The sequence below is a fragment of the Wolffia australiana genome, chromosome 13 (genome assembly GCF_029677425.1).
Source record: "Wolffia australiana isolate 7733 chromosome 13, ASM2967742v1".
Lineage (NCBI taxonomy): Eukaryota > Viridiplantae > Streptophyta > Magnoliopsida > Alismatales > Araceae > Wolffia > Wolffia australiana.
The window spans coordinates 13586621-13605242 of record NC_135847.1 but is presented as its reverse complement, the minus strand read 5'-3'; the positions used below and the strand labels follow the sequence as shown (position 1 = coordinate 13605242).

Below are 18622 nucleotides of genomic sequence, written 5' to 3'. Positions count from 1 at the left end.
CATAAAGAGTTTGGATGAAACTCATATATCCTCTAAGAACATGCGAGTGTAGTTTGGCACAAAAGCATGTTGGCAACCTAACCTACCAATTGGGTTAAATTGGTCTAGATCAATTAAATCATATGATGATATGGATTTAGTTGATTGATAGAATTGTTTAAGGAAGTTAAACAATTATTTGGTTATTAACTAAGAGGATTATATGGGCCTAGAAGGGTCACATGCATAAGACTCTTGAGGGAGTAGGGCATTAACCTAATTATACAATTATAGGAGGTCTAAAAGCTAGAGGTAAATTTTAGTTAACCTTACCAAGAGAGAAAAATCTCTCAAGGGGCAATTATAAGGAAAGAGGTGACTTTATGGTAAAGTTACCACGAGAGAGAGGAGACACATGCTCGTGTGTTAAAGCCTATTGGGTCACCACGCCCAATAGACTTTAATGAGGGATAAAACCCTCACATGGGTGGAGTTAATGGGGTTCACACACCCCATAGACTCAAGCCCATGTGGTCCTTTCGTCCAAGGGTCATAGATTGATGACTCTTGGCTTTCCTCATCCAAGGGATGAGATCGATTCTCTCCTTTAGTCCCACATGGAAAGAAAAATTCTTTCCTTCCCATAGACCACTATATAAGGCCCCCCAAGGGTTGGGGGTAGGTATCCAAGCTAGCCTCCTTCCATAGCTCTCAAGGTTCGTTCTCCTCCCTCTTGCCATAGCCCCTTCTTGTGAAGAAGATCAAGGGCATGCCAAGGAGATCAAAGAGGATCGAAGAGAGAGCCTCCCTAAGAGAGATTCGTGTGGACCTGACTAGAGACCGGTCATTTGCCCACTTGGTTCATCCTCAAGAAGGAGAAGAAGGATAAGAGAGTTCTTGCTCAAGAACATCAAGAACTCCAAGAACAAGGAGAGAGATCAAGGAGAGATCCAGGAATCTCTAAATTGAGATTCAAGGTATGGTTTATTAAGGTTTAGAGAAGTTTTAAACTATCCCCTTGATCATGTTCTTCGTTTAGAAGCAAAAATGGATCTGATTAGGACCTAAATTGACAATTTTGGTTCGATTTGAGTTTTCCATTTTTAACTCAATTTTTGAATGCCTAGATCAAAGATTTTTCTTACAACGCTCCAAGGACTTCGTGATGGCGAATCTGGCCAAATGGGGGAGGATTCTCGGCTAATGGATAAGGTCCAGCGGCGACGAGCAAATAGGAGGTTAGGATGTATCACCGGTAAGATTAGGATTAGGCAGAGAGATGTGGAAGTGGTGGCATGAAGAAGCTAGAGGCATTTTGACAAGGAATGATGGTTGTGCTCCGGTCTTGGATTCTTCGTGGTGACCAAGATCTTCTCCTAAGTTGTCAAACCTCCCCCATCCAATTCTTAGTAAGTTCGACCGAGAGTTGCACGTATCTAAGTTGCTCCAAGATTGGCAGTTATCCATGTAACTTTTTCTCCAAGAAAGCTCCAACAAAGGTGGTCAAATCTTCAAGAAATCGGCTAATGGATAAGGTCCGTCCTCCTTCAAGGTCATGGATCACATTTCCATATTATCGGAGTCGATTTCTTCAATCACAAAGGTATGCAAAACCATGGTTTTTCTTGTTGGAAATGTTTAATGGATGGTTTTCATCATCTGTATCAAGTTCCAATCTTGCTTTGTATGTCTGGACAAGTTTTAAACCCTAATTCATATCAGATCTTAAATTTGGGGAATTTTGCTTTAAGCTCATTTAAATGTTGCTTTGATGCTTTGACACTATAAAAGTCAACAATTTTGAAATAACTCGCGAAATTGATCTTTATGATATTATTAAATTCACCACTAACAGTTATCTAGTTCGACATGTAATTTTTTGGAATTTTTCTGTCAGGTTTGATTCTATCTACCAGAACCATTCCACTTTAATGATGAGTACCAAATGATTTATCTTAGCAGCCATAAAATCTTTGACACATTGGATTTTGCAGTTCTAGGTTTTAAAATATGAATGAATGATTTTGAGCATGATCATTAGAGGGGAGTTATATGGCTTGATAAAAAAAATTTCCTAAGTTTTCATATGTTATTGATGTTTCCAAAGTTATCATAAGTTACACCTTGTGGATATATGTATTCTCTAGTAAACATCTTCCTAGTTTCAATGTGTGATGAGGATCAAAATTTTCGGGATCAAAGACAGTTCCCCATCAATTAGGGTCAAATTATGTGCAATGGAAATCAAATGTGAGATGTAGGTTTTCAAGATAACAAGAAATATTCCTTATTAATGGAAATACTTTGATTGAACGATGCAGTGAGAGGTCTAGGGATGCCATTAGGCTCCAATCGACTTAATAAATTCATTCAAGATTGATGATGTTGGCACGACTACTGCCGCTAGTGGGCGCACCTGTACAATAGTCTTGCAGCTTCTATCTCTCAATATTGCCAATTATTGAAAACTACAAAGGAAATATAATAGCAATATTTTTCAACTTGTGTAAATAGGATTGGCCTGCAAGATTTGTACTATTAAATATAATAACATTGAGGCAAGTGAGAGCGACGTTGTTGTAGTGGTGTCGATAGTGCAACAACAATGATGTCAACACTCAACAAGGGGCAGAGTGATTTTACAAATGGGCTCCATGTGATGCCAACATGATACATAGACGACAAAAAACACATAGGGCAATGTTTTGATGGTCGGGCAACATGCTAGTCCACGAGTACATAGCACAAGAAGATTACATGCATATTAGTTAGATAGGCTGGTGCAGGTTCCACACACTAACACACACGGGTGTCGTACATAGTGGTAGGTGCGAACAAAGAGTGAACACGAACAAAGTCCATGCACGGGTCGATGATGTCGATCGGAGGCTGTAGATCTCCAAGGATAATTACGCCAACGCAATCATTATGGTGGCTTATTAGTTGGAGGACCATCCCGGGAATCAGGCCAAAGCATGTGAAGAGCCCGGAGCCACGTGTGAGCAGCTGCGTCGAGGAGCCAGAGCCGATGCGAAGGACCCAACTTTCAAGTACACGGCCTGATGCGGATCTCCTAAAGAATTTCCCTTTCTTGCATCGTATGTGTGTTTAAAACCTATGTGTTTGTCTGGGAGGGGTCCCTGGTGTTTGGGCCCTTTCCCGGTGCTTTTGGACCTTTATGGAGGGCCCAATTAGGGGGAATTGGCCCATATTTGGGGTCGGTTACCCCTATTTATGGGATTGCCCCTTGGGCAACCCCTCTCTCCTATATAAGGAGAGAGAAAATCCCTAGATCAACTAGTGAAGTTGTTTTGAGAAATTGAGTTTGCATGTGATGTGACCATGTCATGAGAGAGAAGGGGAATCCCCCCCCTAGGGTTTGATTTAGTGAAGGATCCAAGGCACCGCCGCTAGTTCCGTAGCCTCAGATTCGTCGCCAAATTCAGCTGCTACCCAGTCGTCGAATCTACCGTCGCCGCATTCCAATTTCCGGCCTCCGCCGCTCCTATTTTTTTGAACCTGAATTCCAGCTATCCCGCTTGTTCGTTCACCCTGTAGTTCCACCGGGAAGCCACCAGATTGCCGGAACACTGCCCCCATATCGCTAGATTGCCAAAACGCGCCCGCTAGAGCGCCTAGACACCAAATCACCACCGCTAGAAACCCTAATCGCGAGGAGGAAGACGACCGAGTTTCGTACCGAGTCAACTCAGTGTGACCCGGCCGATTCCCGAGCTGAGTCAACTCTGCACGACTCGGTTTTGAGTGACCGACGAGTCACGCGCTGAGTCAACTCAGCGTGACTCGGAATTAAGAAAGGGCATTTGGTGGTAATTATTGATCTTTGAAGGGGCATTTCATCATTTGTGAGGACGAAACGATAAGGGTTTCATCTGATCATCGCCCCCGTCGCTCCAGCTCACCGCTTGCCACTCTACTGCCGCTGCCCCACCACCAGCCACCTTTCCTGGATGCACCACCTCGCGCACCTCTCCCCGCGGCCTCGTGTCTTCCCGTGAGCCGTCGTCCAGCCACGTCTTTCTATGGGGCCACCGAACGCCGGCTTCCACTGACAATCCCCGTCCGGCCGCCTAGTCCGTTGTCGACTGCCCAACTCCTCTGGGCCGCCATCAGATTGCCGATCTCCAGTGCCGCCTGGCCGCAACCACCATCCGAAATGCCCTCTTGGCCTTCCGTTCGCCAGCGCCACCGCTGATCGTCCAGCCCCTCTAGGTCGCTTGTCAGCCTGTCCCGATCGAGTGCGAGACCGGATCTGCCTGCCATCTCTCTTGATACCGTGGATTGGATTGCAAATTCTTGACTTACATCTACTTTCCTGATCGATTGGTTAACGAATATCACTAACGGCGACTCGTCTCCTTCCCTTGCAGCTCGGTCTTCTCAACGACAGGAAATCTTCAGTTCACCACGACCTTCCGGGCCTCAGCCCCGCAAGTCAGATTGTGCCCCTTTATCGAGTATTATCACCTTTTTAGTGCTAAACGTGCTCGTTCCATCGCCAGGGATTAGAATTATAGGAACACACGTCTAACTAGGTTTGGGTGTGATTGTTTTCGGTTTCCGTTCGACTGTTGCTTTCATCGTATGATTGCGGACCACTCTGATAGTGGAATCCCGTTGTAGTCATTTTTTTAGATCTATCGGGTCATTGGGAGTCGATCCCTACGAGTTGCGCTCCGGATACTTCCAGGCCGTCACCCTAGGCCAGCTGCAACACCTTGCACTTCTCGTTGATCTTCAAACTGCACTTCATGTCATCATCCGCTGCGCATTAGTGGGATTTCCCTAGATTTTCCTGTGCTGTAACACGTGTCGTTGATCCTAGCCCGTTGTGTTACATCATTAGTTTTTTGAAAATCATTGACGATGGCAATTTTTGATCTCCAAATTTTGGTGGCACGAAAAAAACTAGATATTGGCATGGCAACGATTGATGATACTAAGGCGTGGTCCATGATGCTGGTGGTGACAGTTGACATTGTTGTCGGCAATTATGGCAACAACAGTGCGAATGTTGACATTGCCAAGCAAACAACCTTTAGAAAGGTTGTGGAGTCTCCCGCATTGTAGACTTAGCGCATGGCGGCTTGGATTGGCCATGGGAGTGTCAAGCTCTAGAGAGATTTCGGCCGACATGTCTAATACTTCTAGGATACCTTCTGGCAGTATTGCCAATCTAGAGTGGCTGAATGGAATGAAAACATGTGGTTTGCTAGCCTGGGTGGGTGGGACTAACAGAGTTGGGCAGCTTGACAATCTTTGACGATGTTGCAACAATGATAGGTTGTCTTTAGAGGGTCTCCTTCCCTACCTACCTTCACCACTTCCTATACAGGTCAAACCCCATGAAAGGAGGAAGGAGGTGAGCGGTCAAGAGGTTGGAATAACTTCTTCTTTCTTGTCTATTTTTCACCAAGTTGGGCTTGGGCTTCGTCTTCCTATTTTATAGGTGATGGAGATAATGAGTCCAATTGGACCTGATATGGGAGCCCAATAAAGGAGCTCTCACACTGTGTTCCACTTTACACATGGAAGAATAGGAAGGGGAAGAAAGTGAGAGTGGGGACCAAAAACACAAGGGTTCACCCAGGTTTACAATTGGTCCCACCACACAAAGCCCACACATAAACAATCACAAGTCCTACAAGGGAAGATAAAGTAAACCCTGTTCCGGGCTTGTTTCATGTAGAATGATTTGAAAAGTTCAAATGATAAAAGAAATATGCTTGGTTAAGAAAACTTGAGAGAAGTTAAGAGTTGGGTCTGACCAGTAGGTGTAGTAGAAATCTTCGGAGGGCACTACGTCTCATCGTGGATGTATGTCTCACTCTCCCTAGTACGTACGCCTCATCGACGGTAACGGGGTTCTGATTCACTGCCTCCATTCCTAGAGAACGTGTCAATGCACGAGCAAAGATAGCGAAGTAAACCTGTGGATCATCAACGAACTTGCGCCACATACGCCACTCTTCAAACTCTTGAATGTAATCCCTGACGTGTCACTTCCCTGCTTCAAGTCGAACCGCTTTTGCCTACGTAAATGGTGGCACTCCTCATCATAGCACAATAACTTGTGTGTTCTTATAGAAGATCTTCGCTGGTCCTCCAAGTCTGGTCTCTGAAAAAGAGTCGCAGATATCATCATTCACATAATACCACTAGAATTGTGACTCCAGCTCGAACACCAGTCCATCAAGTCAACGTGATTTTGGGAACCCTCATAAACGGGCACGTCCATCTTGAAGCTCTTATGTATTCTAGTGCAATTATCTTTTTTGTGGTTCTTGTGAGGGCCATCTTGCGGTTCAAGATATTGCGGGGGTAGAGGTGGGTCATGGACTACAATGGGATCTGCCTCAAGCTCGTCAAACCTAGGAGTGGGTGTCGAGATCGAAGGCTAGGAAGTATCGAACCTTAGTGCTGCATGTTGTTCTGTAAGTGCAAGTACAGGTTGTGACGATAGAGGTGCCTATTTCTGAAGCAAGTGGAGTCCACGGTCTGCCAAAGCATTTGGGGCCTAGTCCAGGGGCATCATAGATGCAGATCTCCAGAAGACGAGCCTGAGGCAAAATCATGTGAAATCGCCGACGAGTATGGCGCTGAGGGCATGCAATGATGCTTGCGAGCGGCACATGTGGCCCAAAACTTGTAGAGAAGTAGGTTGGACTGGGGTGCGTAGGAAGCCTCATAATGTGTCACCCTAGGAGGGTAGTTTATGGCATATGGGTACAACGGCACATGGGGGTATCCATACCCATATGGGCCATGAGATGCATATGGATCCCCTAGGCACCGCAGGATAGTGTGGCGCGTAAGGCGCCTAGGGTGGGTGAAACTGTGGATATGGGTAACCCTAAGGATAGACTTGCAAAGGTGGATATACCTACGAAGGTGGTGGCGGAGGGACTTTTGGTGTGACTGTAGAAGCTGGTGGCGGAGGGACTTCTGGCATGCCAGTAGGGAGGATCCTACTGGGTGTGCATCTGTCATCTCGATTGAGTCTTCCAATTTTGTCCATGCTGGCGCTACAACCATTGCGACTGTTGATGTCTTGTCGTGGTTGCCGTTGCAGTGAAGAGACACGTGGGGGCACAATCTGTGGTGGATGTGACTAGTATGGTCATTCCGCATGGGGTCTTACCTTCATGATGAGGGGTGCCTAGTCCCTCATTATCTAGGTTTCGGATGGCTCTAGACCCGCATTGTGGGGCTGATAATGAGGACTAGGTATGAATCCAAAGAAGTCGTTCCTCTCTAGGTGATGTAGTAGGACCACTATAGGGTTGTGCGGTTTCCAGATAGGAATCTAAATCTGCATCAAGAGAAGTGTCTTAATGGGTGTACTCATGATCTTCCAAGGAGTAATCATAACTTTTGGGGTTGTCACCATCACTCTGGCTAGAGGGTTTGCCTCTGCAGCCGGTATATGTAAACGGGAATACCTATCAAGCATCTTCTAGCCTGGTACGATGGTGAAATTGGGGATGTCCAAAAAGTCATGAATGAAATGTAAATGAATGTTATGATTTATAGAAATGCTAATATGAATATGAAAATAAGAAAACAGCTACCGAATGTGTGACTATGAAGTTACATGATCTCTCTCTCTCTCTCTCTCTCTCTCTCTCTCTCTCTCCCCTTCCTTTGCAACGGAGAGATCTTCCAAGCGCAGAATGTTCCTGAAATGAAATTTCCGTCGTTTGCGATTGTGGAGCCAATGGCAAAAAGGACATTGTCTGAGCTACGAGGGGATCATTTGAAAAGGGAGAGCTGAGGCGTTTCATCAACTGCAGCAGTTCCGTATGTGGCTATGAGTGAGAAGAAAACTAAACCTCCAAAGGGGGCAAAAATACAGAGACACAAGAGTTGGTGAAGTCTATCCTGCAAGGAAATTCAGTGAAAGGTGGAGGAGACTCAGGAAAAAATAGAAGGATTTGATACCTTGTGTTGAACAGAAGAAACCACAAGTTTTGAAACTAAGTTATTGCCCTTCACAAAATTATGAAAAGAACAAGGGCATTAATTTTCTCTTTGTTATGCAGCTTTCTGTAGGAGAAGAAAGAACAAAACAACTTTCGAGCATTGACATGGATAAAGTATTGAATGTTTTGAACCCGCAAGGGATTTTTGATAATTTTGCTATCTTGGATAGTTCATCTAAAAAACCATCTTTGGATACTAGAAAGTTCACATAGAAGTTTTCTCTTTTCGGGTGTAAACCGCCTTTGGATTTCACTTTGAAGACTTCTTTGAGGATGGTTTGTTCTTGTTCACTGAAATGACATCACATACTATTAGATAGTTGGACATATGACGCAATCTAGAACCAGGATGAATCAAATGTCTTATATAGCAAAGCTTTGAGCACGTGGATGTATCCACCGTCTTCTCCCCTTTCTTCTATAGTCTCACCCATGTCTCTCTCATCATCATAGGCACAGTCTAGCTTTATATTTAACTGGAAACAAGATTGGGATGATTCATTCAGAAACCTTTGTTATATGCTAAGGAAGAATTGTTGTAACATTTTTTATGTTCATTCAACACAATTTTAGGCAACATTTATTGGCGGTCAGTTTTTGGGGAAGAAGCACTCTCTCAAAGCACTCATTGCTTGGTCAACTACGGGGGGTTCATTCTGTACTTAGAGAACATGATGCCACCTTTACCATGCATCTTTACCATTATGAGGCTGTGCAAGATGTAGAATATGATCTTGTAGAGCTCTTGGAGATTGAGAATCAAAATCTTAGGTGCACTATATATGGATGTCACATGTAAAGTTGATGGTAGTCCTCAAAAACTTATGGATTTCTAAGGAATCTCAAATGTCCATGAATTGTAGAACTTTTTATTGAATTATAGGCGATTTCTGCCTCTCCAACTGTGAAGGATGTTCCAATTCTCTACTCCTCAGTTTGCTTCCCAAATGTATATGCATCCATCCCCGAGGTGAGGTGTAAAGAGATGAAGAAAGCAGAGGTTAGCTAGGTCAACCCCTCTTCCTACAACCTTGAGATCAAGGACACCATTCTCCCTCTATGGACCATCTCCTGTCTATGTGCCACCATGTGATCTCGCAACCAAACTTTCCATTTTAGTTTTACTACAGAGCCCTCGACGACTAAGCTGAATATTTTCATGGAGTCAATGATAGGAAAGTTAACTCTAACATATGAAACCATTTCTGCGGTCCCATTAGGGTTTCCACAAGTGGTTGTTGCTTCTTAGTTGAGATCTGGATTCTAGGCAGAGCCGAGTATAAGGATGGCTCTTTATAGGTTCATCTTGGCCTTTTTTAACTCTCTTTCTCTCTCTAGAGATAAGTTAACCTGTCTTAACACAACTATTTTCTAGATGGGGGAGGACGAGAAACTATGTTGGTTTTTCTCTTTCTCTCTCTAGCACTTACAAGAATGTATCTATGTATCTCTCGGATGTTAACGCAATTTTTTACTCTTATATAAGTGAAAGTCAAAGCTACTGAACCATGCAATGTTGTCTTGGTGGAAATAAACTAAGAAATTACATAACTCAACTTCGATACCTAAATTGATGGGGAACTGCGAGTCGGCATCGACAACCATTTAAGATCAATTATTTCAAACAGAATATGTAGTATGCAATGGACGATGATGCAACAAAAAATCAATGATAAGCTCAGAACAAGCAAAAAATGATGTCGGCTGCATCTAATCTCGGGAGCACTTGGAAATGTCTCATGGCTCCCAATGACCACGGGTTTGAGAAGAACAAATGCAGCGGGGGCACGGTTATCAGCACTTGTGCGAACACCTTCAACACTTTCTACCTAACAGAAATCCTATCTATCCACTCAGATTTCGAATACTCTACCCTATCCCTGGCAGTGTAGACAAGTTTGGGAGGCATCGATTGAAGTAAATAAACACTCAAAGGGGCAGTTGCAAGCGTACTTGCGAGGCCGAAGCTCGGTAGGTTGTGATGAATAGCGATGGTCTGTCTGAAGAGATGGGCAACCTGCCAAAAATCAATTGGATCTGTGGCTGGATCTGAACCTCCAGATAACATTGGCAGTCGGATTGCCTCACACACCAACCGACATGAGAAAATTTCAACACATTAGATAGGTTATGACTGAACAACCGGGGTTTGATCAACTCCCTGATTGGAAACGGATGAGAACCAGTCGCTAAGGACCATACCCCTAGATGTTGTGCCAGAGGCATGGGGGTACAACTGCAAGGAACTCCGGGGAAGCGATCGTCTGGCGGCAAACACGTGCGTGGGCATCTGGGCGGCTGGACTAGCATGCCCAACTCATTAGTAATGGAACCAAACATATAACACTGAACTATATCAGTGTCTTTCTTGTGCTTTTAGAACTTCGCAAATTCCTCGTCCAAAGCACCTAATGGTGGTTAGTTAGATTCATTCTAGTCCATGATGTAAGTAAATGCATTCAATCTTAGGAAAAATTCTAAGCCTATTGGCACCCAGAAAGCCACGTAACGAATTACCACACATCATGATGCCCTATTAAAGATTTAAAAGATCTGTGTGTGTGTGTTTAAAGGGAGTGTTGTTGTTCTATCTTTAATTCTCCCTTTAAGAAACATAACCCTCAAGATATGTTTTCTACTCAGAGATGTTATCTCCTTGTGGGGATCAAAATATTCTTTAATGTAAAGTGAATTGGAGTAACTCCACCAATCACATTATATTCAAAAAGCACTTGTCTCATAAGACTCGTACTCTTATGTCATTTGATCATGTTTTATGACTCATAAGACTTGTACTTCCCTACATTAAAGTGGCTTGGAGAGACTCCAAACATTGAGTTTGATTGAGATTAACCCATGTTACTTGCTTAATGATGAACTCACATGACTCCTAAAGTGTCTCCACCAAATTCATGGGACCCCATCCTCGGCCTTCAATCTCTAATACTTAATCTTATTTCTTATCAAGCGCTTAGAAAGAGAGCTGGAGTGACTCCACCATCCTCTTAATGGGCAAGATAGAATCTATGGTTATAACATAGGAGGAACAAGAAAAATTTGTTAACTTTGCGCTTGTTTGACAATTATAAATGAGGGATTTCAAGTTGGTGATCACACAATATAATAATGTACAAATTAAAATCAAATAAATCATGAAAATATCATTAAGCTTTGAAAACATAAATCGGGATGAAATAATTTTATAAAATTCAACAAAGCTCAAGGAGTCCCAAACTTACATTAATCATCAATTAATTAATCATAAAAACCAATTTAAAAATTTTCATCAATTTCTAAGATGGTCAAAATTTTATGTTTTTGGGACAGAAATATTTGCTTTTCTCGTTTCTCTAGCACGCTCTTTGCGTGCGGTGTGCAAATTTGCGCCAGGTCTTCACAACGTGAAAGCTCATGTGTGGTGCATAGTTATGTGCTCGTCGCGCTTGGTGGTTGTCCATTCGATTTGACATGGGAATCAGTCATTTGACTTGGTCAGCTAGCTACTTGTCTGAGTCTTGATTGATTCCTCCTATTGAAGGCGAATGATGATGCCATGTGTGCTGACACATGGCAGACCCCTTTTCATTGTTGATGTATGATGTGATAAACTCACAACTGGTCATGTCATCATGCATCAACACTCTTTGACACATCATACCCCCGTTGGCCATGTCAGACCCCCGTCGTTGTCACATCATAGCCACGCCATTGCGATGTGGCAAGCATACAACTTTCCATTCTAACAAGTGTTGACGTTAGCATAAGCTAATGTGACGTGTGCGGGATGTTAAGTGTTGCCACATCATTGACAGGAGACATACTCTCATCGTGCCACGTCATCGTGACGTGCCATGCTACCACGTCGCCATGTCATCACATATTGACACCAGCCCTAGGCTAACGTGGCATGGAAGGACAAGACGGTGGTCTGACCCAAGCCCTCATCCTAAGCCTAAGCCCTAAACACTTAACATAAACCTTAATTCCTGAACCTAAAGCATAAACTCTAAACTTAAACATAAGAATTAAAACCTATTCTCTAAACACTATGCATTAAATCTTAACCAAAAATTTAGTAACCTTACCCAAAACTATAAGCCTGAATCTTGATTCCAATATCTCTATAACCTAAACCACTAAACAAGAAACTATAATTCAAAATCTCAAACCCTAAGTTTTTGAAACTTAAACACAGAATTCAATGCCGTAAACCCTAAATTCTATATCTATGCCTTAAAACCCTCATCTCCAAACAATGTGGGCCCACTTTAATGCTCTAACATTTCACAATGGACCAGATCTTCAGTTTTGTGTAAGTATAAGATGCTAAAGTTGTAACACAAAGTACTATAGACCCAGAAGCATGAAATTTTGTATGACACTTAAAAGATATTGACATCAACACAGAATACATGCAAAAGTATAGGGTGCCGATTGACATGCCAAAAACTAAAATAACGAAGAACTTTCTTGCAACTAAATCAGTGTCACATGTTATGTTTAAGATGAATAAAAATTGAGGCTAGTTAATTAGTTATTGAAATAAGGGGTGATTTAATTATATAGCCAAACCCCCCCAATTTCAAAAACCTAGAATGAGACAGTCTAGTTAGGATGGAAAATAAGACATTTTCCATGTAAGTGAGACACGATTGAATTTGAGGGACTAGAACCCAATTTCACACAACCATTGTCCTATTTATTTATTGGAAATTATGTATATAATTATGTATTTTATATAATTATATATGTGTGTAAAAATATGTATATATATGTATAGAAAGAGACTTTCAGGTAGGATGGAAAATAAAACATTTTCCAGGGAGAGAGAGAGAGAGAGAGAGAGAGAGAGAGAGATGAAGTTCTCCCGCTCCCCATCCGTAGACCTCCCCGTCGGCGGCGCCGTCCTCTCAATCCAACAAGACAACGACTCCCTCCACGTGGGCACCTCCGTCTGGTCATGCTCCCTCCTCCTCGTCAAGTTCATTAAATGTTGGCTTCTCTCTCCTCCCTCTCCCTACTCCGACCTCCTCTCCTTCCCCTGCAAGCGCGCCGTCGAGCTCGGCTCCGGCTGTGGCCCCGCCGGCATGGGCCTCCACCTCCTCGGCCTCGACGTCATCCTTACCGATATCCCTCCCGTCATGCCTGCACTCCGCCACAACCTCAAGCGAAACCGACCCGTCTTAGGGCGACCACCTTGCCACGCTGTACTCAACTGGAATAATGCTGAACAGATAGCTGCGCTGCGGCCGCCTTTTGATTACGTCATCGCCGCAGACGTCGTCTATATCAAGGATTCTGTCGGGGATTTGGTGTCAGCGATGGAGGCTCTGGTCAGCCCTAGTGGGGTTGTCCTGCTGGGGTATCAGGTGAGGTGGGGAGCTTTGTGGGGAGAGATTCTCTGTGGAGAAGGTTCCGAGGGAGGATCTTCATCCTGAGTATGCTTATGAGGAGTCTGACGTGTACTTTCTGAGGAAGAAATGATGGTGCACGAGAGCTGTTTGTTGAAATGCCGATGCATTTTTTTTCTTTGCTTTATTGGTTTTGGAAGAGAGACATCGGCATTTAGCAGTAGGGTTCGTCGGTATTGAATATCGATATCGACTGCAATATGTCTATTGACTACCGATAAGGATGGGCAGTTGATACTTTATGTATAGATATCCAATATCGATCTGAATGTTAGATACCAGTACATGGGTCAGAACACTGAGTATTGAGTTTGGAATTTTGACATGAATATCACAGTAGGATAATGATCAGTATTGATTCTGAGTAGATCCGATACTTGTTATCCGAGATCTGTTTAATATTTTGATAATGAAAGCAGTATTCTTTGTCGTTATCAGACTTGATATTTTTGATATTGATATGGGTATCGTCCTCTGTTGAAAGTAGTTATTCTTTATTCAATATGTGGTGTCAATATTGAATATGGGATATCATCACTGTGTTATCAACTATCGATATACTGATAGCATATGCTGTGCCGAATACCAATAGTGAAACCCTATTTAGTGCTTTCACATTAGTCTTTGTCAGTCCAGGTACCGATATCAGATAATCAGGTGCAATCCCGATATCAACGACTGATAAAAATCGATATTTAATGCACGGCATCAGATACTTTCTGTTCTGGTATCTGATATCGATCCAAATATCGGATACTAAAATAGCGGTCCACATCAAAGGAACTCTCGACAAGAGAATGGAGGCTATTCAGGAAGAATATTATTGAGCATCAAAGCGGTCATTTCGATATCAATATCAATGCAAAGAGATCCGATATTCATAATCCAAATCAATATCCGATGTTTCAACACGGATTGTGATATTCTTTACCACTATCGTATCTGAAAAAATGACATTGGGATCGATATCCATATCTAGTTCATATTTGATGTTCAAAACAGATAATGAATATGCAATAGCATATATAGGATGTCGATTATCAGTATACCAATAACAAATGTCGTACCAGATGCCGATGGGAGAACCAGAATCAAAAGAGGTGTTTTGGATTTCCCTATCCTTACCTATATTACCACTAGGTCAGAAGAGATGCTTTTCTTCGAACAGGATATGTTGATTGTTGAGTGGCCCTCCCTTGGACTGTTAGTCGATCTTCCTCTCTCCATGAAACTTATTCTCTCTCTAAAAATGGAGTTTCCCCATATGCTGCACAAGAGTTTCCCGGAGCGCAGGCCCAATTTCAGGTTCAGGTACGGTCTAGTTTATTTCGGGCCAGTCATAGTCTAGTTTCGAGCCAGCTACATGCCTGATTTTCAGCCCAGTTGCAGGCTTATTTCGGGCTAGCTATAGACCCATTTGAGCCCCTCTTTAATGTCATTTATTTCGGGCCCTTTTGGGCCAATTTTGTGCTCTTTTCAGGCCTCTTTTCTTCCAAAAAATGAAAAAAAATGCTTGATACAAGGAGGAAAGTAAAAAACGCAAAAAGGAAAAATAAAAACACAAAAATTGCGAAAAAAAGTGTTATTTGAAGGGCATGTATAAGACACTCTTAGAGGAAGAATTTTTCATCAAATCTCTAGATCAAGATTGAATAAATTTACAAATCTACAATACCTTTATGTATGGTAGGTAGTATTCTTCGCTTAGTAATACTTTTTGAGAGAGATTTACAACCTTTAATTCAGATCATGAAGGATATGAATCAGACCTTATGCCATTCAATGATTATTCTTGTAAAGAATGGAAGACATAATTCTGATTTTTTTATTGGAAATACAAAAATGGAAGATTCGGATACACTCATTTGCTCTTTGATTCACATTGTGTAACTCTGACATTGTGTTGGAGACCAATTGGATTAAAGTGTTCAGGAAAATTTGATGATATTGGTAAGGATCCTATGGAGCAGTAAAATTGAATTGCTTGGCTCACTAACTAGTGGGGTAGAGATGAATATAGAGGATCTCATGCAAATAAAGATCTTTGAGGAAGAGAGAATCAAAAGAGAAAAATGTGGGAGAGGGAAGTTGTTTGTAACCCTCTCCACATGCTGTAGGATTGGGCAGTTATTGGATAGCTCATATATCATGCCTACTAAAAGTAATAAAGTTACTAATGGACTTCGCTAAGAGAGGACAAAAGAAACAAAGGGTTTTCGCTTGAACTTTTTAATTCTATGATGGTATACTATCGTTATAACCCCTCTCATAACCTATATACACCACCAAGAGGGTTTGGATGCAGGGGCCTATGCAACCTTTGGTTTATAATCTCCCTTCAACCCCTATACTTCTTTACCTTTCCCGGATCAGCCTATAAAGAGAAAGTCTTCATTGTGGGCAATGCTGACAAGATCATGAGGGATCATAGTCATAACGTCCATTGACTATGGAGAGGCAAAATCTGGAGGAAAAGATAGTGCGGATACTATTAGAGGTTGAACAACTAATAAATTTCAAGTAACGACGAGGGGATTGTCATGTCCTTATTGATATTCGAGGAGGCAAAGCTATAATTTCCTTTGTGCATAAGTTTCATATATTCTTATATGGTAGGTGTGCTCAAGCTGAATCATCCATGCTCCAGCTTGCGGGGAAGTGTGAGAAGATAAGGCCTATATGTGAAGATAAGGCCTACTAGGCCCAATAGTGGGTGGCTCCCACATCTCCCACTTGTGCTCCAAGAAAGGAATATCTAAGGGGATCTATAAGGGAATCTCTAGGGGGAAATATCATAATATGGAGATGTGATTGATGGAGGACCATTAAGGGCCCATGGCTTGGTCAACAGGCCCTATTGGAGTTTGATTTTGATTTTGTGCGTTTGAGTTTATTTCATGTGTGTGTGGACTTGTAGAAGGCCCTCATGTGTTTAATTGGGCCTTCGCACGTGTGTTTTTGTTTAATTTCGTCGTAATTGGGCTATTAGTGGGGTGCCTTAGTCAATTTGGGCCTCCCCACTAATTGTGCCCATTTGAATTTTTGATTTCCCTCTTTGTGACTTTTGGGCTCCATTCCTTGGTTTATAAAAGAAGTGTATCCCTCTTGTATTTTTGGGAATCTTGGAGAAGAAGAAACAGTCATTTTGCTCTTGCTCTTGGTTCCCCACCCCCTCTTCTCCATGGATTGAGGAGAGCTTGATCTTCTAGCCTAAGGGAGCCGCTGGAGCGCCATAGGTTGCCGACACTGCCAGATTCATTGAGCAAGAGCATACGCCGCTGGAAGAACGGATGATGCTATCGTCACCATCTCAACCTCCCTGGTATAGGGTTGTAGGTATCATAGGTAGATCCATTGAGGGGTGCCCTTAACCCTCACCATCACACTGCCTAGATCAAACGTAGCCGGCCGCGCCTAGCAGAAGCAGCGCCACAATTGAAGCTGTCATGCCATAGTCAGCCGCCCTCTATGAGCCCCCGTCGGGCGCCACCATCGCCATCTCCAGTGAAGTTCAGCCGCCCAAGGGGTCGAGAATCCTCCCCCTTGGCCAGATCCATTGTCAAGAGGACAGTCCGGCACTTCATGTCGTCTCTGTGCAGCGCGCTGCCATTGCAGTGCCGCGATTTTGCCGGAACACCACCATGAAACACCGCCAACTGCCATAACTACTGCCGCGGGCTCCAAGCAGCACCTCAGCATCATATACCTGCACGCGTGAACATCCAAGCCTCTCTGGACGCCTCTCCAGTGAGCGTCACCGACTCGGTGGAACTTAATTCTCTATAGGTCGACCTCGAACTCGGGGCGCGCAACACACTGCAACCTTCCGGTCTCGCAGATCATCACAAAAGTTTCTCCTTGGAGTATCATCATTTCATCTAGTGCAAGCCTCATATTTTTAACTGCCTAGGGATTAGTTTGATAGGGCCACTCGTTTGCCTTGGGTTGGGGTTGGGATTGTCTTTTCGTATTGGATCGATCACTTTTGTCGTATGAGTAAGGACCACCTCGTCTATGGTATTCCTTGACGTTGGTTTTGCACTTTGAACTAACGGGTCACTGGGAGCCTAGCTGTACGGTACACTTAGTATCTGTTCCGTGTCTCACCCTATATTCGCGGCAGTCCGACCACTTTTACGTTGTTTTCACTGATTTGCATTCATTCTGCTGCATTCATATAGAGTCATAGGAGCCTCTCCTGTGTTGCAATATGTGACGTCGATCACAGCATCTGACGTGTGTTATCAGAGGTGAGGTCAATGACCTAGGGTTTATCTTCTTCTCCATTGCATTTAGCATCACCTTCTCCTTTCGTTCTTGCTTCCTCTTTGGTGCTGCTCTACCTCGGCGATCTCCACGCCCAGGTTTCTCTTTGGCCCCGCGGTCCCTTCATCTTCCGTGACACCTCGTCTTTCTCTCTCTTGGCACCACCCCCAAAAACAGAGACGCCAGTTCTTCTTCTCCGCCATCAAAGGACAAATTGGTGGTTTTCTCTCTCTCTAGATCGCTCTCCACGTTTCTCTCTCCAACGGTGGTTTCTTTCTCTCTTCTGTGGTATTTTCTCTCTCTAATGATGGTTTCTCTCTCTTGATCACTCTCCACGCAGTTTCTCTCTCCTCTTCGCTCTCTCTCGGCGAACTTCCATTGCTGCAAAAAAATAAAAAAAACAAAACAAAACAACGATCTCTCTTCGGAAACTGCCGGCGATGCCTTGCCTGATGCCACCCTACCGACTGCCCTATTGGCCGACCTACTGTTTTCGTTCCATCATCCGCCGCCAGGTTTTTTCCTTGGCAGATCTTTCCGTGTCGATCCCCCTCCCATGGCTGGGGAAGGCAGGAGTTTCGACGGATTACTCGCCGTTGGTTGAGTTTCTGATTTCTCTCTCCTCGATTTCTCTTTCGTCGAGCCAATTTAGGGCCAATATGACCCAGTTTTGACCCGTTTCTGGCCCAGTTTCTCTCTCTGATTTCTCTCTCCTCAAACGGGCTCATTTCAGGCCAATTTAGGGCTGATTTTGGCCATTTTGGTTCGGTTTTGACCCGCTTTTCTCTCTCCTCGGATATCTGACCCATTTTCTGGGCAGTTTCTGAGCCCATTTGTAGGCAGTTTTGGGCATCATCAAGCACCTTTTCTGGAAAAAAGAGGAGAGAAAAAGTAAAAGGAAAAAAGGAAAATGATAAACAAGGAAAAAAGGAAAACGGCCCATATTGGCCCCTTCTGTAGCCC

General features: G+C 43.4%; 2 long non-coding RNA genes and 1 pseudogene across 6 annotated transcripts in view; 2 read left to right on the top strand and 1 right to left on the bottom strand.

The window, feature by feature from the left end:
* LOC144711515 (uncharacterized) overlaps nt 1-18622 on the bottom strand; it is a 42226-nt gene that overhangs the window by 4871 nt on the left and 18733 nt on the right. The window lies entirely within an intron of this gene.
* Nucleotides 660-5180, top strand: LOC144711514 (uncharacterized). Of its 3 annotated transcripts, none has more exons than XR_013583572.1 (3): nt 660-956; nt 1107-1582; nt 4371-5180. It is a non-coding gene; the product is annotated as an uncharacterized LOC144711514 (long non-coding RNA). The 3 variants fall into 3 exon arrangements; XR_013583571.1 differs by lacking the exon at nt 4371-5180 and adding an exon at nt 2802-3298; XR_013583570.1 differs by lacking the exon at nt 4371-5180 and having other exon boundaries at nt 1107-2480.
* LOC144711513 (uncharacterized) lies at nt 12354-13511 on the top strand (annotated as a pseudogene).